Below are 15753 nucleotides of genomic sequence, written 5' to 3'. Positions count from 1 at the left end.
GAAGTTGTGAACGGTACTTTAGTGGTAGATTTCCAACAACAAAATAGAAACAGGCTATCTTGTGGAGCCAAGGCTGTTCAAGATACTATGAGTAACAGTCTTAGAAACAATGTGTTTTTCCTGTAGCTTTAAGCAAAACAGGCCAAAGTGTTTCTGAACATTTTCTGTAAAATGGCTTAACTTTTCAGAGAGCAATTCTGTATGGACAATTTCTTTGTCACCGCCTTCGTCTTCATTAACATATGGCAGCTTGCACTCTTTGTCCAAGTTCTCTTTGATTGAGTTATGTTTACGGAAAATATGAACCTTAAAAGAACTTATTTTCTTATAAACATTAGGACATCCATTGTCAAGTCCACATTTGACAGAGAAGTTAGGTTCACTTTCATGAAAATACTGCAAATGCCTCAAATATTTTGATAATGAATGTTTCTTAACAGAGCAGTTGGGGCAATAGTACATGGAGCAGGGCAGTCCTTTAGGATCTTGTTTGGTGGATCTCACCCATGAAAACATCAGAGAATTCACCCAAACCGTTTCTCTCTAGCCACTGGCATACTTCAGCAGGTGTCCAGGCTATATAGTCACTCATTGTCTATAAACAAAGAAAACACACACAAACACAGGCATAACATGACTGTAATTTTCACTTTGTCTTTCACCAAAATCACTCAAATCTTGATTTTTGGTCATGTTCAGAGGTAGAACACTAGCTATAACATGCTATAAAAAGACCTTTCCAGTGAAACGAGATACAGTGCGTTAATGTGGCTTTTTTTAATCAAAGTTGCACATTATAAACACAACATCCTCACCAAGGAAAATATAAACTTGCTTAAGTAAGCATTCCTTTTAAACCATTCTTTCTAGCAAATAAAATATTCAGTGTTAAATGACATTTCGACAGCTCCATATGAAATATTCATTCACATAGTTATCGCTAGCTGCATTATTACTATTATTCTTGTCAAAGTTTACAAACAACTCCAACTGCAAAAATCTAGCTAGCTAAACTACATCTGAATATTAACAACGGCTAAATTAACGACCGCTAGCGAGTTAGCATTAAGCTAACAGTCTTCCAATGTCGAACTAAAAATTAAATAAATTGTTAGCTATTATTACATTGTCTGGCATCGCACCTAGTCAGTCTAACACAAAAGTCTTCCAGCTAAATGTAGCCACAGGTTCTAAGCCTGGCGATAAATTACTTAATTTATTTACATTTTGTTTACAGACTGTGGACTTACCTCAGAAAAGTGTGAAGGGTAGCACACTCGAGCTGCGGCGTTTGTTCACCGGCAGCCCCACTGAACATGCGCATTCCCGCGCCCAGAGACAACACCAAAATGTTTTGTTTTTTTTCATTCGTCATCTGTAACCGCTTATCCAATTCAGGGTCGCGGTGGGTCCAGAGCCTACCTGGAATCATTGGGCGCAAGGCAGGAATACACCCTGGAGGGGGCGCCACAGGGCAACACACACACACACACATTCACACCTACGGACACTTATGAGTCGCCAATCCACCTGCAACGTGTGTTTTTGGACTGTGGGAGGAAACCGGAGCACCCGGAGGAAACCCACGCGGACACGGGGAGAACACATCAACTCCTCACAGACAGTCACCTGGAGCGGGAAACAAACCCTCAACCTCCAGGCCCCTGGAGCTGTGTGACTGCGACACTACCCACTGCCGCTCACACCAAACTGGTCCCGCAGCGAACTGAACTTCGCACCGAGAGAGAGACTCATGTCTAGACCAGCATATCTAAGACGTTCAGTGTTATAACTTTCAGTCTGACAAAGCTGCAGCTGGCACAGATGAAAAATAAAGAACTATTTTGTGAAGCTTGCGAAGTATTTAATCAAGATAACTAGAAAAGCAATGTTAATTCCCCTTTTCTTCACAACGAAAACCAGACAACCATGTTTTGCCTTTTTCCTAAACGAATAAACACTAAACTAAAAATTGAAAGACTGATAAATGACCCATTATTTCTGATTTTGAAAATCGCAAGGAAATAAAACATTTGAGGAGGAGTTAACTCCCAAAGAATCGATTCTTCCAACTTCTGAGAGTTGCTCGTATAAATTCTAGACCAACGATTCATAGAGTTCCATCTCTTAGAGTCGACTCAGTGTCTATTTGCAGCGCACTTTAAACTTTAATTGTAAATGTTAAATAAATGCAAAATGTATTTGAAGAAAAATGACAATTTTTTCCATATTTCCATAATTTTAGATGTTAACGTTTTTAAATGTAATATCTTTTTAAGCTTTTGTTTATTAAGGTTAGTATTAAAATATAGCTAAAATATAGTAAAACCTTCAAAATTACATCGCTAAAATTAGGCTATTTGTTATTAATGTTAATTGATTAATTCACATTTTAGTCAAAAGCCTTAAGCTAAATCAAAATCAGCTGCCAACATTAACTGTAGAAATGGTTCCAAAATGTAAATGAAAAAAAGACAACAATAATAAGCATAATAATAATAAAAATAATAATGAATAAAAACAACAACAACAATAATTTATATATTGTCTAGAATGTATTGGTTATTTTTGTTACAGACTCATTACAGCAGCATAAATAATAATTACTTATTATTATAATTATTATTAGATAGATAGATAGATAGATAGATAGATAGATAGATAGATAGAGATACTTTATTGATCCCCAGGGGAAATTTTATTATTATAAGTATTATTATTATTGCAGCTTTAATGAGCCCATAGCAGTTTGAACCAATACATTTTGGACAACGTGCATAAAGAAGTAAAATTAATTCAGGACAACACATAAAAACATATACTTGACCCCCAATGCCAGCGTACTGTAGCATAATTACACAATAACATGAACAAAGAACCCTTTCCTGAGCTGCAAAGAGCCATTTAGGTATTCAGAGAGTTATTTGAGTATTCATGGTTCTATATAGAATATACCCAACCCTTTTCTAAAAGGTGCTAAATAGAACCATCTATAGCACATTCTCTATCAACCTAAAGAACCCTTTCACTGTGCAGAACCCTTTAATCCAGCAAAGGGTTCTTCATGTGTTCAGGGTTCTATATAAATCAATTTGCTTTACTTAAGACCCTTTAAAGGACCATCATTTTTAAGTGTTTTCTTATTTATTAAGATGGGGGAGCTGCTCTGTGTTCACACGATTGTTACTTTATGTTCGTCTGCTTTGTTGAAATTAAAACCTATAACTGCACTGGCTTTTGCATTAATTTAATGGTCCTGGTTTTGCTGTGATTATTTTTGGTGAAGTTCACTGTATTAACGTTAGTAGAGATGAAGAATTCATGGCAGAATAAGTGATGTGTTGTTTGGATCAGTGACCCTAATAATATTAGATTTCTTTCTGTTCTACTGGACTTCTTATGATACTATAGTGTTAAATTTTGTAAAAGTGTTTTGCAAAAGTTTATAAAAATACCTATTAACACTTAGTGTGTTGTGCAGGTGTGGATGTTTTTTTTTTAAAAGGGCTGTTCACGCTCTGCACCTGGGCCCTGAACAGAATGCACAGGTCTCCATCTAGAGGTAAAAGTAAATTGTGAAGTATATTAAAAGGGCTTATACACTGTCCAGCCATAACATTATGACCACCTCCTTTTTTCTACACTCACTGTCCATTCTCTTAGGTCCACTGACCACACAGGAGCACTTTGTAGTTCTGCAATTACAGACTGTAATCCTCCCGTTGCTCAGCAACTCCAACAGCACCGCTATGTCTGATCCACTCGCATATTAAGGCTTTTGTAGTGGTGTTGTTTTTATTAATACATTTTCTGATATTTAATTAAGGAAACTGGCCCCTCAGGGTGTGTTTCCCGCCTTGCTATCAGTGATTCGGGGTAGGCTCCGGACCCACTGCCGCCCTGAACTGGATAAGGGTTACAGACAATAAATGAGTGAATGAAGGAACTGAAGAGTGCGCCTAAAGTTTTACAACATATTTCAATAAAAGCATGTTTCTGAAACTGTGATTGTGTCTTTGTCTATGATTAAAAACTGCAAATGCTTCTTAGTTACACGGCATGAAACTGTCAGCTACTGTAAGAACTGTCTTGAATATTAAAGCTAGGTGATCTGCCTGGGCCAAAATGGTAAAAAATAAATCCCACTTCTATCATTAATCTAATTTCTGTTATTAAGTGTTAGCTTAGTGCTAATATTAATACGCCACCACACTTTTTAGTTGGGAAAAATGTTCACTACAGACGTGATTATACAAACCAGATTCAAATAAAGTTGGGACACTAAACAAATTGTGAATAAAAACTGAATGCAATGATGTGGAGGTGCCAACATCTAACATTTTATTCAGAATTGAACACAAATCACAGATCAAAAGTTTAAACAGAGAGAATGTATCATTTTAAGGGAAAAATATGTTGTTTCAAAATTTCATGGCATCAACAAATCCCCAAAAAAGTTGGGATAAGGCCATTTTTTACCACTGTGTGGCATCCCCCCTTCTTCTTACAACACTCAACAGACGTCTGGGAACAGAGGAGACCAGTTTCTCAAGTTTAGAAATAGGAATGCTCTCCCATTCATGTCTAATACAGGCCTCTAACTGTTTAATCGTCTTGGGCCTTCTTTGTCACACCTTCCTCTTTATGATGCGCCAAATGTTCTCTACAGGTGAAAGATCTGGACTGCAGGCTGCCATTTCAGTCCCCGGATCCTTCTCCTACGTAGCCATGATGTTGTGATTGCTGCAGAATGTGGTCTGGCATTATCTTGTTGAAAAATGCAGGGTCTTCCCTGAAAGAGATGACGTCTAGATGGGAGCATATGTTGTTCTAGAACCTGAACATAGTTCTCTGCATTAATGGTGCCTTTCCAGACATGCAAGCTGCCCATGCCACAAGCACTCATGCAACCCCAGACCATCAGTGATGCAGGCTTCTGAACGAGCGTCGATAACAACTTGGGTTATACTTGTCCTCTCTGGTCCGGATGACATGGCGTCCCAGTGTTCCATAAAGAACTTCAAATCGTGACTCATCTGACCACAGAACAGTCTTCCGTTTTGCCACACTCCATTTTAAAAGACCCCTGGCCCAGTGCAAACGTCTGAGCTTGTGGAGCTTGCTTAGAAATGGCTTCCTCTTTGCACTGTAGAGTTTCAGCTGGCGACAGCGGATGGCACGGTGGATTGTGTTCACTGACAATGCTTTCTGGAAGTATTCCTGAGCCCATTCTGTTATTTCCTTGACAGTGGCGTTCCTGTTTGATGTGCAGTGACGTTTAAGGGCCCGGAGATCACGAGCATCCAGTAGAGTTTTTACGGCCTTGACCCTTACGCACAGCAACTGTTCCAGATTCTCTGAATCTTTTGATGAAGTTAACTTAGGTTGATGATGAAAAGTCTTTGCTATTTTACGCTGGATAACACCATTCTGGTATCGCTGCACTATCTTTCTGCGCAACAATGGTGGAATTGGTGATCCTCTTACCATCTTTGCTTCAGAGAGACACTGACACTCGGAGAAGCTCTTTTTATACCCAATCATGTTGTCAATTGACCTAATTAGTGTTAATTGGTCTTCCAGCCGTTCGTTTCATGCTCAATTTCCTTTTTCCAGCCACTTATTGCTACGTGTCCCAACTTTTTTGGGATTTGTTGACACTGTGAAATTTTGAATCAACATATTTTTCCTTTAAAATGTTACATTTACTCAGATTAAACTTTTGATCTGTCATCTATGTTCTATTACGAATAAAATATTGACATTTGCCATCTCCACATCATTGCATTCAGTTTTTATTCACAATTTGTTTAGTGTCCCAACTTTTTTGGAATCCGGTTTGTATTTACATGTCAACATATAAAACTTTCTGAAACAGATCATGAACAAAATTCAAGGAAAGACTGGCACCATAGAGTTTAAACTATGTGAAAATCAACATATTTACATTAAATATAACTAATAAAGCATGAGTCTTTAGAGCACAAATGACCTATGCATACAATAAAAATTTTATTCAACATAAATGTTTATGGGAAATGAAATGCTATAAACTAACTGCAGTAGTCTAAAAAGTAAAAAAAAAAAAAAAACAAACAAAAAAAAAAAACACTACAGCGAGACGTTTTGAAGAGCCAGCACTTCCTGCAGGTTGTTTCCAGCATCAGCCCAATACTCCTCTATAGTGGTCTGCTTTAGCTGTGTTTTATCACTTATGTTCCTAGTGAAATACACCTGTACAAGTCATGTATAGACCATTCTCCCTTTATTTCTTATGGTCAATAGTACATACTTCTGTAACACACACTTCTATATCCCTGCCCTGTTTATTCTGATTACTATATGTCTGCTCTTGTGAACTATGTACAATACTGTGACACTGCAACTTCCTTCAGGATCAGTATAGTGTTATCTGTCTCATCTTAAACATGTAAGGGACTGACCATTTACTATATTATTAAGGATGTTGTAAAAGTACAACAAATTTTATATACCACCTTAATATAAGAATTATAATTAAATAACATTTTTTTTAAATCGGTGTGGAATGAAATATTGCTTTTAGTCCAATACCTGTGTTGGATTTACCTGTAGGGGGTTCATGCATACTTCCAGTGTCTCCTGGCTTTGTGTCACCTGCAAGAAAATAAGCATTCATTTACCACACTGTAAATTCTAATTAGTTAAAATTACTTTAAAAACACAAGCAAATTAATTGCTTTTAAAAAATTAAGTGGAATTAGAGAGCTTAGGACTGAAAGGTTGTTGGTTCAATTCCCACAACCAGCAGGAAAAATGGGAGTGGTGGGAGTGAAGGAACCGCACTGTGCTCCTCCCTCAAGGTTCCAGGCACCCGGGATATGTTCACAGCCCCTAGTGCACTACTAGTGTGTGTGTGTGTGTTCATGTCTACAGATGGTCAAATGTGGAAGACATATTTCGTTGTACTTTGTACAATGACAAATAATTGCACATTATTATTATTATTGTTATTGGTACTATTGCTATTATTATTGTGCATCAATATTTTTACTTGATGAAAACGGAGGCAGATATCACAATTTGATAAAAGAGAAGAAATAACCAAAAGTAAATATGATTAAAACTATAAATCGTTTTTGTTTGAGTGGGAGGACGCTAAAGAACATTTAAGGAGCGCTAAAGCCCCCTAAAACGACATCAATGACGTCAATTAAAAAGGGTGCAATGGGTTGTGGTCTTAAGTCGCAATTTAACAAAGTATCCACACGGGGGCGCTGGTGTAACTCTAATGTGAGAGGAGGAACTGCGCAGGTCACTGAAGTCACCCAGAGAAAATGGTGGAATATTTTAATTGAAGCCATATTGACCATAAAAATGTACATGCCCTAAACTACAGAGCAGTTCTGTCAGTTGTGTTCCCAGAGAGAAGACAAAAAAAAAACAAAAAAACATTATATTCTACCAGTAAAGCGAGACAATAAAATTCACAGCCATTCATAGATACAATACAGTCAGACACTAGGGCTTTTATTTAAATGTAAAAGTATTTTCATTATATAAAGAAGGAATTTACAGATAAAACCTATTCACAGAGTGTTCATGCTGAGGTTAAAGCTTGAGGTCAGCACTGAATTTAACAGTCAGGCTTTTTGACTAAATGTTGGTTTATATAAAAGTCACCATATGCTGTCATTAAAAGATCTTTTAGCTGAGAACAGATACGACATAAACAGTGCTTCTAACTACACAGAAAAATTCAGTTAATGAAGCTAACTCACTACTAAAATTATTATCTTAATATGCAGTACCAAAAAGCTAATAGGGAAGATATGGTTAAAGGCACAGTCATGGTAGGGCAATATTAAAAAAACGCCAGAAATGGACACTGAAGTATTACCAAGCAACAGTGCAGCTACAAAATTTGTAAAAAAAAATAATAATAATAATAATAATAAAATAAAAAAAACACGGTTTGTAAAATGTGTACAACTTTAAAAGACAACATTTTATGTGGGGGTTAAAGGGGAGTTATATTATTTATTTATATTATTGCGCAATAATATCAATTGCGCAATCTCGCATTAAACTGAACTGAGCGCGGGAAACAAGCGCGTGCCCCTGACTGTTATGAGAAGCAGCCTCTGCCGCAGTAAGAGCGCGCAAGAGCCTGAGTACCTTGTTGAAGTGAATATCTGAATGTTACTGGCAACATTTAACGGGTACTTCCTGGACCCATGTCATATCAGGGGATAATGAATATCAGTTTAGATCTAATACACATACCGTACAATAACACACAGTGGTGACTGAAATAGGCTGCGTGTTAAAAATGTGATATTTATTCATTCATTGTCTGTATCCGCTTATCAAATTCAGGGCTGTGGTGGGCGCAAGGAAGGAACACACCCTGGAGGAAGCACCAGTCCTTCACAGGGCGACACACACTCACACACACCTACAAACTCTTTTGAGTCTACCTACCACTCAAACCATACCAGGGTTAAAGAAGTATGCAAAGCAACAGATGAATAACAGTCTGTAATTGTAAAAAGTTCAAGTTCAAGTTCAAGTTCAAGAAGTTTATTGTCATTTCAGCAGTATATAGTGTTTACAGTACACAGTGAAACGAAATAGCGTTCCTCCAGGACCAAGGTGCTACATAAGACAATACACAACATTAAAGTGCGACTAGTGTAAAGCTAGTGCAACATGAAACAGTGCACACGCATTAAAGTGCAAAGGACATAGAACACAAAACAATACACAACATTAAAGTGCAACTAGTACAATCTAGTGCAACATAAACCAGTGCATACACATTAAAGTGCAGAAGATATGGCTAAGAAAAATACAAAACAATGTCCCTACAGTACAATACAATACAATGTAATACAAGACAAGGCAAAAACCATAAGTACGGAGGGGATGAGGGAGAGAGACACTGCAATTTAAAGTGTATTTGTGCTGTAAACGGTAACTGGATGTAAACATGATGTAAACCGGATATGTGAAAACATTTACAGTCCAACAGACCAGTGTTTGTGTGAAGTGTGTGTGTGTGTGTGTGTGTGTGTGTGTGTGTGTGTGTGTGCTTCTTTAAGTCCAGTCTTAGTCTCTAGGTGTTCAGGAGTCTGATAGCATGTGGGAAGAAGCTGTTACGGAGTCTGGATGTGAGGGCTCGAATGCTTTGATACCTTTTTCCAGACGGCAGTAGGTTGAAGAGTGTGTGTGAAGGGTGTGTGTGATCTCCCACAATGCTGAGTGCTTTGCGAGTGCAGCGAGTGGTGTAGATGTCTGTAATGGAGGGAAGAGACACACCGATAATCTTCTCAGCTGTCCTCACGATCCGCTGGAGGGACTTGCGATCTGCCACAGTGCAGTTCCCAAACCAGACAGAGATGCAGCTGGTCATGATGCTCTCGATGACTCCTCTGTAGAAAGTGGTGAGAATTGGAGGGGGGAGATGAACCTTCTTCAGCCTTCGCAGGAAGTAGAGGCGTTGCTGGGCTTTCTTTTTGATGTTACTGGTGTTAGTGGACCAAGTGAGATCATCCGCTAGGTGAACACCAAGGAATTTGGTATTCCTGACAATCTCCACAGCAGAGTTGTCGATGTTCAGCGGCGAGTGCTCACCCCTTGTTTTTCTGAAGTCTACAACCATCTCTTTGGTTTTGTCCACGTTCAGAGACAGGTTGTTCACTTCACACCAGTCAGTTAGCCGCTGCACCTCCTCTCTGTATGCTGACTCGTCGTTCTTACTGATGAGACCCACCACAGTCGTGTCATCAGCGAACTTGATGATATGATTTGAGCTGTGCATCGCTGCACAGTCATGGGTCAGCAATGTGAACAGCAGTGGACTGAGCACGCAGCCCTGGGGGGCTCCAGTGTTCAGTGTGATGGTGCTGGAGGTGTTCCTACCGATCCGGACTGACTGAGGTCTCCCAGTCAGGAAGTCCAGGATCCAGTTGCAGAGAGAAGTGTTGAGGCCCAGTATATTCAGCTTCCCGATCAGATGCTGAGGAATGATGGTGTTGAATGCTGAGCTGAAGTCTATGAACAGCATTCGGGCATATGTGTCTTTCTTGTCCAAGTGGGTGAGTGCCAGGTGCAGCGTGGTGGATATGGCATCGTCCGTTGAACGGTTAGGACGATACGCGAACTGTAGAGGGTCCAGTGTGGGGGGAAGTAGGGTTTTGATGTGCCTCATGACGAGCCTCTCGAAGCACTTTGTGATGACCGGTGTGAGTGCAACGGGACGATAGTCATTGAGGCAGGACACAGAAGAATTCTTAGGCACCGGGATGATGGTGGTGTAGACCATCCATCTCCCATGCTAGGGTTAGCAAACTGCTTGCCAAGTTTCGTGAAACTGGTTCAGGGTTGGATTTGCCAAAATGTTGATGCATAAAAACTGTCACTAACGAAGAAACATCAGTAGCGGTCCTAGCTTAATTCAGCAAGAGCTCACAGAGCAGCATTCGCCGCATGTCACTGGAGAGTGGCATCAGGCATACATTTTATTAATCTATGTGAAAAATTATTAAATTAATGTATGGATTTTTTAAATTCAATTTAAATAAATTATATACACATACACCTAAGGCATTTTGTGGGGTAGAAAACACAACTTATATAATCGCAGTGCTGTGAAGCCTCTCAGAGTAATCCAATGTGACATCCACATAAAAAACAATGCGATCATGCAAAATCTATGTATTATGTGGCTCTCATAAAAGATACTAATCATATTCACTATGATCATAATATGAGGATATTGCTCAGGACAAGAGTGACGGTGTTTACTTTCAGTTTCGTTTTGACTCAAATGACGATAACCCACGCTGTCTCCTGGCGGAAAAATTAGTCTCCAGACATCCAAAACATATTCCTATTATTGATTTATAGTTTTCCCAAGTTTTTGTAGGTTTTACCTAAAATAATATTGCATTAAATCACCAAATATAAACTAAAAAGCTTAAATAACTCATCATTGTGTGTATTCTGAATAAACAAGTATTATTCTGTCATATTTTTTAAATATAATAATAATAATAATTGTTATTATGATAAACAGCTGAGAAAACTGCCAAAGTACCAAAACTATTTTTATTTGTTGGGATATTGTCCACATTTTCCCTGAACTAAATTCCTGAAAGTCTGGGCCTGCTGTGACTGTCAGAGCTTCATCAGTCATTCATCTCAGAGGTTAGAATATCAAGAAAAATAAGTCTGTCTGATGCTACAAATTAATTTTGTCACAGTAATATGCCATGTAATAACTTATCATCAAAAATGCATATGTTTTCATCTAACAGACACCTCACATTAACAATCTGTCAAAGATATCTGAAGTGATTTCAAGGCTGTACTTTGAGAAATATGCAAAAAAAATAATAATAATAAATAAATAAATAAATAAGCAGGCGCTTGGTAAAATTTTGGTCAAAACATGACCAATTTATAGAGACAATGAATTATCGGTCAGCATGTAAACCTCACGTGATTACATGTTTGAATTGCCCAGGGCCTTTAGAAAATAAAACAACATATTGAACAAATAGTGATGCAGATGAAACAGCAGAAGAGGGAGAAGAGAATGCTGGCAATGAAGTCGTTATCAACCTTTGTCTAACTCCTCAGCTACTCCCCAGCCCCCACAAGCTCAACCCAACACCAAAGTGGTAGAAGGGATGAAGATGAGAGGAATCTTCCTCCATCAGCAAAAAAAATAAAGTGTTTCAACATTTGCAGCAATGTGCTAAAGTCCTGGAAGAGCAAATCAGAGAGCTGGAAGAAAGAAGCAGGAAAAAGAAAGCAGCAAGACCTCCTCCCACTGCACCGCCTCAGGAAAGCCCAGAGGGACCGAACACCTTGCTTCAAATGCTGAGTATCCAGGTGATGGGACCTAATGGGGCAGATTATGTTTTCAGATGTGAAGATGTATGTGAAGATCTCCCTCTGATTTCTACCTATTATGTGATTTCAGAGGGAGGATCAAAGTTTGTGACTGGGTGGAAACCTTCTGTGAATGAACTGACAAAAGTATGTGCACACAAGATGAAACTGAAATGGACTAAAGTACAAAGGGATCTTCCTTTTCCCAAAGACGTACAGTAAAGGGGGGGCACCCTGGATAACCCTACCAAGTCGCAGTGACTGCCCTCTATACAAGGATCGAAGCAGCGTTTTCAGTCAGACTGAATCTGGACAAACTGTCTCAGTGCAAGCAGAAAGAAGGACAGACTGTCACTGATTATCTACATGAACTGGAACAAATCCACGAAGCTCACTCCAGACTTCAGAAACCCGCTGACTATCCCGGAAACGACATGAGCCCGTGGGAAAGTCACATAAAAGAATGCTTCCTAAGTGGTTTGAAATCTGACATTCAGACAAAGGTGAGAGATGATTGTGTGGAAGTGGACACAGGAAGGCTACAGACTGTCCTGGCCTTTGCATGTTGAAAAAAACTGAATGAGAAAGTGAAGAAAGGACAACAGAAGAGAGAAAAGGAGAAGCACCAACTGCAGTGTGCGGCGCTGGACGTGGCAAAAGCTGGTTTCAGAGGAGACAGAGGAAGAGTACGAGGGCGAGGAAGAGGTAGAGGACGCGGAATAGGTGGCACTGGCTTCAGAGACTTCTGTGTTACAATTGTAACGAAATGGGACACATTGTTATTTATTGTCCTGAGAACCAACCAGCAAGTGACACGCGTTTTGAGGGAGAGGAGGCATGAATCATACAGGGATCGAACACACCACACACACACATCTGGATACTGGTAAGATTGTTTTAAATTATTGAATGCTTCTAACCAAACCCTCTGCATTGCAGACAATTGAATTACAAATTGCGGGCCAAATTTTAACTTTTTTAGTTGACACTGTGGCTACAATTTCAGTTTTAAAAACAGGGGCCTTACACCCAGAACCACGTTTATCAGGGAGGAAAACATCTATATTGGGGGCGGGTGGGGTTCTTTTAATTAAATCTTACACTGACGAGCCTTGGTGTCACCATGCAGGAAGTGACACAACCCTAAAACATGCTTTCCTTCTATCATCAAATTGCCCTGTGAATCTTTTAGCTCGGGACCTAATGTGAAAATTAGGAATGAAAGTGTCATGCACGGAAGAGGGTATTGAGATAAGCATGTTAAATTTGCCACAAGTTCCGTCCAATCCTACAAGCGTGTGGATGGGATGGCATTTAGAAAAATCAAACATATGGTTACCCTTTTTAAATAATTTACGGGCAAAATTTAATTATGATAATGTCAAAACCACAGGGGATTTGCATTGCACTGCTAGTGTGGAAACCTGGCCTATTGATATGGAACAAATGTGTGTGTTCCAAGGTAAAGACAATGTGTTAGTCTCTGCAACCACCTTATTTGCTGGAGAGCGCAGTAAGTTTAACCTCAGGTCAGAGTCAATGGTTTCGTGAGGAGGTACCTCACATTTCCTTAGCAAAGGGAAAAAAGTAAACAATGGAAAGACATTTCAAATTTAATTTTAACTCCTTTAACTATCACTGATTGGCAGCCTAATATTCAAAGACATCCAAAACATATAGAACAACAGTAAATGTGTCATTCTAAGCCCAAGCTGAAGTGCCAGTAACGAAGCCATTGAACCTTGTCTGTGGTCCAAAGGCAAATATGATGTTGGTCTTATGAAAGGAGCTCCAGAACTAATAAAAAAAAGAACTAAGAACTAAAGAACTAAAAAAAGTGATTACAGGCCATTCACAACTCAATATCCTTGGAAAAAGGAGGCCATCGATGGAATAACCCCTGTTTTCAACAGTTTGTTGGAAAGAGGGATTGTTATAGAATGTCCGGACTCATCATGTAGATCTCCAATTTGGCCTGTAAAAAAAATCCACAGCTCCAGGAAAACCGGAGCAGTGGTGCTTTGTTCAAGACTTGCAAGCAGTAAACAAGGCTATTCATGCTCAAGCACCAAAGGTTCCAAACCCGCACACTATTCTGAGTCAGGTGCCAGACAATTCACAGTGGTTCTCAGTTATAGATTTGGCAAATGCTTTTTTCAGTCTGAAAGTGCACTCTCAATTTTGGTTTGCTTTCTCTTTTCAAGGGAAATCATATACATTCACATGTGTCCCACAGGGATACAATGAGTCATCACCTTTTTTTTTCAATACAGCCCTGAGGGATAACTGAGCTAAGTTCTCTTCCCCAGGTATTAGTACACTTCTACAGTTCTACAGTACACTGATCTTTTGATATGTTCTCCTGATCAGGACACCTGTATAACTGACACTGTCTCTCTGCTTAATTTCCTGACACAGAATGGCCACAGAGTGGACAGGGACAAGATGCAGCTTGTGCAATCAACAGTCACATATCTGGGACATGATCTGTCAGCAAAGGGAAAGTCACTGTGTGCAAAAAGAGTTTCTGCAATCGCACACATACCAAAACCAACTACAAAAAAGCAACTTCTCTCTTTTCTAGGTATGACTGGATACTGCCGAAGGTGGATTCCAAATTATGCAAAGACCTCTGCTCCACTACATGACATGGCACATGAAAATAATCTAACAGCCTCGTCCAAAGTAACCTGGACCACTGAAGGGGAGGAGGCATACGTAAATCTAAAAATAGCCTTTCAGAACGCAACAGTTTTAGCTCTGCCTGATACAGAAAAACATTTTGAGCAATTTGTAGATGAAAAACAAGGCTACATGACTTCTGTTCTCTTACAAGAACACGGTAACTAACTTTAACCAGTGGCCTATTTCAGTGGGTGGCTAGACACCATAGCTCAGAGCTATCCCTACTGCTTAAGAGCAGTAGCAGCAGCAGAGAAGGCTTTCATAGCTTCTAGAGAGATAGTGGGGTATGCAAACATCACCCTACACGTTCCACATGCAGCGTCCATGATCTTGCTGGAAAAACAGACATCACATCTTAGTGCAGCCAGGTGGCTTAAATATCACACATTATTAACAGAAATGCCAAATGTTACAGTAAAAAGGTGTACAGTGTTGAACCCAGCTACTCTCCTTCCCACAGAACAGGAAGGGGAGCCCCATGACTGTCTGCACACACTGGACCTTGTCTGCTCTCCACGACCTGACCTGAAAGATGTTCCCCACTTCTCACCAAGATGCACTAACATTAGCAAAAATACTGTTGAGGGAAATTGTCCCTAGGTTTGGTATTCCTATGAAAATCTCATCTGACAATGGGCCATCATTTGTTAGCAAAATTGTAACACACACCAGCGAAGTAATTGACATGCCACTATACAAACACTGTGCCTATCACCCTATGAGTGCAGGGGCGGTAGAATCAAAGTATGTCAAGAAACAGAGCTCAATTGGGTGGAAGCCCAAATACAGGATGTGCTGCCAAAAGAGAAACACTGGCCTTGGAAGACGATCACAAGCAAATATATTGTGCAACATTGTGTTCTGTTTTGTCTGATGTGCACAGGAGGGTGAAAGAATCTCTACCGAACCCAGCAGTTAAAGGACACACAGTGAAACCTGGAGATTGGATCCTGACTAAAGTCTACAGGAGGGCAAACTGGAAAGCGGATCGCTGGCAAGGACCGTTCCAGGTGCTCCTGACTACTCACACCGCAGTGAAGATTGCTGAGAGGGACACGTGAGTCCACATCTCACACTGCAAAAGAGCCCCAGCCCCAGAATAGACACAACAAATTCACCATGGCAGGAAAATTTCACATCTTGTTCAACCTTTGCAAGGTGACAGCATTCATCTTCGCCTGCATCATC

Source organism: Hoplias malabaricus, chromosome 5 (assembly GCF_029633855.1).
Source record: "Hoplias malabaricus isolate fHopMal1 chromosome 5, fHopMal1.hap1, whole genome shotgun sequence".
NCBI classification, from domain to species: domain Eukaryota; kingdom Metazoa; phylum Chordata; class Actinopteri; order Characiformes; family Erythrinidae; genus Hoplias; species Hoplias malabaricus.
This window is presented reverse-complemented; position numbering follows the sequence as displayed.